The 5135-nt window shown below is 35.0% G+C and overlaps 1 pseudogene; it reads right to left on the bottom strand.

The window, feature by feature from the left end:
- Nucleotides 1-217: 217 nt before the first annotated feature.
- On the bottom strand, nucleotides 218-4054 carry LOC120163507 (annotated as a pseudogene).
- Nucleotides 4055-5135: the final 1081 nt, after the last annotated feature.

Genomic DNA, 5135 nt, shown 5'->3' with positions numbered 1-5135 from the left:
CTCGTAGGCTAATGCATAAAATGTTGCATTAGCTTACTGAAATGATTAAAAAATTGGATAACAAAGTCATGTTAGCTTGACAATGACAACATTCAACCAGGCAATGACATTGACAAACTATACTAGTAAATTCTTGCTTGCTTGCTGAGTCATTTCACTCAACTTTTATACTGATTTCAACTGATATGACATAAAAACAAGTACATAGGTTTGCTGTTCATGTTTTAAGTTCGGCAACTACCCTGTTTCCTCTTATTGAGTCCACCCGGTTTTTAAGCCTTTCATGTTGAAAAATAGCTATCAGCAGAATTCCATATGCTGTTGCTGCAGATACATAAATAAAGACTACGTAAAAGTCTTCGCCTCGTTGAAAGTCGGGGAGTTCGACGGAGATGGAAAGGCACCAACGATCCAAGCGTGATATGAAAGAAGCAGAAGCAATGTAGATATTTAAAGGGTTGTGGAATATGGGATACCAATTATAACAACCAGAATGGTCCATGCAGGCAAATATAAGGCACAACTGTCGAGAGTGAAGAAATGGAAAAGATAAGTTAGGCTCATGATTATATGTCCTGCTTGATGTGGCCTTTGATCCTGGCCCAGGTTGGTATTGGTGTTGTGGTTGGAAACGCTACCATTGTTTGCTGCTGAAGGTTTGTAGTCGTCTTGCCAGTACCCACCTGGAGAGTTGAGGCCAGCCTTGTAGGTGGCTGTTGCAATCAGGATCGCCACAACGATCGAGAACCCTAGAACGAATCTCGGTAGATTTATTTTGAGAATCGTTTCCGAAATATTTGTCACGTTTATCGATTAGAGTTAACTCCCTGCTCAAGTAATCTCCTATAGTCAAATTTGTGGTAAGATCGGATCCCTTTTTAGCTTTAGCTCTACGTAGGCTACTACCGATCTCTGAGTTCTGCATTGTTCCTTGAAGGTGAAATATGTCCATAGCTGTCAAACCATTGGAGTTCTTGACATTCACATTTACATTCTTAGCCAACAGTGTAACGGCCTGCGTAATCATATAAAAAGTTCAATTAATTAACTATAATTGTGTTTCGAAATCATTTATAGCAAATAATAAATACCTATAAAGCTTGCCTCTGGCTGATTAGTAGATGTGGCAATATGCAAAGCAGTGTTACCATCTTCATCCTTCTTGTCATAACCATTTTTTTAAAACATTTAATTTTAAAAATAATTATGATTTTATTTTGAAAAATTGACGGTTTTGAATTAATTTGAAATAAATTGAATAGGAGTCGCCATCGACCTTTGGGTTAGGTAGGTCGAATACTTAAAAACGTCTTTTAAAACAATTTTAAGGAAAATCATTTTTTAAGACAAAAATTGGTATGTGTTATCTAAAAATTCATTTTTAAGGGTTTGGAAGTCGATTACGTGTGGGGAATGATAAGCACCCCACAACGCCCAAAATTTGGTACTTAATCACTTATATATTGTCGTGGTAGTGGAAATTATAAATCGAATATAAAATTAGAAAATGATCAATTTTTTTAAGTTTAATTGATTTGCTTCGAATTATTTGTTAGGGAAAATCCTTTAATTCGAAAAAAAATATCGAGATTAGCTCATCCTCCGACGGGAAGACTATCTCTTCTATCTCTTGCCTAAAAAGAATATTCCCTCCTCGATTTATCAAAAAAAGTAAATCAAATATAAATGGAATATCCGCATTTTGCATCAAATAAATAACTATATAAAAAACACATTGCATAATTTGAATTAGAAATAAATAACTATATAAAAAACACATTGCATAATCGTTCACAACCAATTCCCAAAGAGCAAAGAATATATGCATACATAAATAATACGAACAAATATATAATATCCATACATGGTAAAATGTAAGGAAACAAAATCTAACTATGAAAAAAAATTAAATTATAGAAGTAAAATAAATAGATAATAAAACACAGTAATTAAACAAATAAAATTAAAGTACAGAAAAATAAAGAGACAAAATTAAACGATTAAAAAATTAAAGCAAATAAAATGTAAATACTGAAATTAAATAAAGAAAATAAAAAAGCATAAATTTAAAAGTGCATAAAGTTAAATAGCATAAATAAAATGAAATAAAAATAAAATGTTAGTAGTTAGTAATTAGCGGTTAGAAAGGTTAGCGGTTAGCAGAGTTAGCGGTTAGCAGAGTCCTAACCATAATAATGTGGATCATACCCCAGATCTGGTCATCACAAGGTCGAATCAAATAATTCAAACAAATTAACAAAATAAAATAAAATATAAAAAAGTTAGTGGTTAGCAGAGTCCGAACCATAATAATGTGGATCATACCCCGGATCTGGTCACCACAAAGTCGAATCGAATAATAGAAACAATAAATAAACAAATAAACAATGGTTAGAGTGCAATAAAATAAAAACCAGTAGTTAGCAGAGTCTGAACCATAATAATGTGGATCATACCCCGGATCTGGTCACCACAAGGTCAAATTGAATAATAGAAACAATAAATAAATAAATAAACAATGGTTATAGTGCAATAAAGTAAAAGTTAGTGGTTAATATGCAATAAAATAAAAGTTAGTGGTTAATATGCAATAAATAATATAGCAGAATAGTGACCAAATTAAAATAAAGCAAAAGCAGCATGTATATTTGAAATAAATAAATAAATAGGTGAGCAGAGCAAAAAGGCTAAAAAATGGAGGGTTGACAGGTGGTTTTCCCCTTTATAATGACCAAAATGTAAATAGCTCTAAAAACCAGGGACCTATGAGTGATTTACCCAAAAAAGATAAAACAAACTTTCCCCCTCCTTTCTTCTTTACACGCACGACCGACCACAAGGGTCCCTTCTCACCGGCCAAATGCCGACCATCATAAACCGGTGGTCTTCACATACCCCAACCAACACCGAAACAAACGGGGAAACCCGAACCAACTCAAAAAGAACCAAAATCCCTCGGACGAAACCCGAATGCCCTATGTGGGCACCGTTCGTCCTCTCCGACCACCATCTATGGTGGTCGGGACGCTAAACTAACCCGAACAACGACTACCCCCACCAGTGACGTAGAACTATGACCAATGCCTACACCCTCACCACCTTCACGTAATGAGTCTAAAAAAAGAAAAAAATGAAAGAAAGAAAAAAAAACTGAATGAGAAAACCATAGACCTTTTATTTATTGCTTTTAAACTTATAAATCTGGGGGTGTTGAAATATGCTTTTGGATTGACTTTTAAAGCCCTCATAATAAAAAAAGGTAATATTATAAGTTTGGTCCCTGGATAAAATTAGGGTATTACAGTTACCCCTCTTTGCTTGTCTATTGTGTAAACAATGACAAAGCAAAGACAAATAATGGTCTAATTTTGTCTAGCTACAACGTTTGTTTCGTATTTGGAGCTCCAATTCTTTGTCGGAAAACAGATGACTGAAAGATGACATTGTTCCTTCATGTTGAGGACGTCGGGTTAATCTAGAGATAATTTGGTGACAATATGGTTCCTACTTGATGAGGAAGTCTGATTGTCTAAGGATGACACTGCTCCTACATGATAAGGAGATCTGGTCAGTGGATGACATTGTTCCTACGTGATGAGGACGACTGGCCATCTTTAGGGATAATGGAGATAACATGGTTCCTACGTGATAAGAAAGTCTGGATTTCAAAAGGTGATGCAACACCTACGTGATGAGGAGATCTGGTCGGTGGATGACACAGTTCCTACGTGATAAGGATGACTGGCCATCTTTAGGGATAATGGAGATAACACGGTTCCTACGTGATGAGGAAGTCTGACTATCTAAGGGTGATGTGGCTCCTACGTGATAAAGAGATCTGGTCGGTAAATGACACATGTGAACACTAATTTTCGTCCTACCATTATTTTTATTATTTTATTATACATATATAATATATATATTTTTTATTTTACAACCCAAGACCGCAACCCATGACCCGCTGGAGCCGAACCAACAACCCGTTCCAGCCACATCCGAAGACTCCTCACCACTCACGCAACCACTGTCGGAGATTTCGACAGTACACCACCATCGTCGATATTTCCGACTCACAACCAAAAACAAAAAACAGATCAGTGCTTAAGTCACAATAGGAGTCTAAAATCAAGACTATAAATACGTGTTAAGGTGTAACAGAGAGGGGACACGAAACACAAGGAAATTACACGCGAAAATAATCAGAAATACAAGAGGAAGCATTTCGAAACAGGGGGCATTCGAAAACAGGGAAAACGAAATAAATCGAAAAGCAAGGGGGCATTTTCGGAGAAAAAACAAAAAAATACAAGGGAGAGCATTTGAAACTAAAAAAAACAAAAGAACAAGAGATTACCTCGATCTCAACTGGAACCGTGGCTGCCATTGCTTCACCGGACCAATAATCATTACGATTTTCGAAGGTAAGGTTGTTTTTCTAAATATGGTTGGAAAACTCTCGGTGTCTAGATTTGTTGTAAAGGAATAGATGAGAAGTTGAGAGGGGGGAAGGAAGAATGGCAGAAAAGGAAATGAAAGAAATGTGAGATTAGGTTTTCCCCCAAAACCTATAATGGGGTATTTAAATCAAGTTCAAAACATTGTGTTTTGGGTGCTTTAGGGTTTCCAGAAATCATTGTAGGGGTTTATTTAAGCGAGAAAGGCTTGGTCTTTGTGATATTTTACTTTGGTCTTCACTTACATTTTACTCTATTCGGTTTTGAGCCCCTTGTTTCTTACTGTTTCATTTTAGTCCCTTATATTTATTATTATAGTCACTTTAGTATTTATATTTTTTACTGGTGATTTTACGTAGTATCCAGTTTAAGTCCTTGTAGTATTGCAATAGTTGTAATCAGGTCATCCTAATTAATTAACTTTTTTTCGGGTTTTGTATATGTTCCATATTTCATTTTAATCATATTTATATTAATGATTTTAGTTATTAATTTTGTGCACTATTACTATTGTTAGGAATGTAATCTTAATCCCTTTAAGTCAAAACTTTTGCTGTGGAAATAGTTTATGCATTGTTTTGTTCAGGAAACTTAACGAAAATGGAATTCAATGGTTTTATTAAGTGGTTCGCACATGTATTCCTTTTATGATTATGTTCCAACAAAGCAACATTTATGATT

The sequence above is a fragment of the Hibiscus syriacus genome, unplaced genomic scaffold (assembly GCF_006381635.1).
Source record: "Hibiscus syriacus cultivar Baekdansim isolate YM2019G1 unplaced genomic scaffold, ASM638163v2 tig00111458_pilon, whole genome shotgun sequence".
Lineage (NCBI taxonomy): Eukaryota > Viridiplantae > Streptophyta > Magnoliopsida > Malvales > Malvaceae > Hibiscus > Hibiscus syriacus.
The sequence above is the reverse complement of the archived record's forward strand: the minus strand, read 5'-3'. Positions and strand labels throughout refer to the sequence as shown.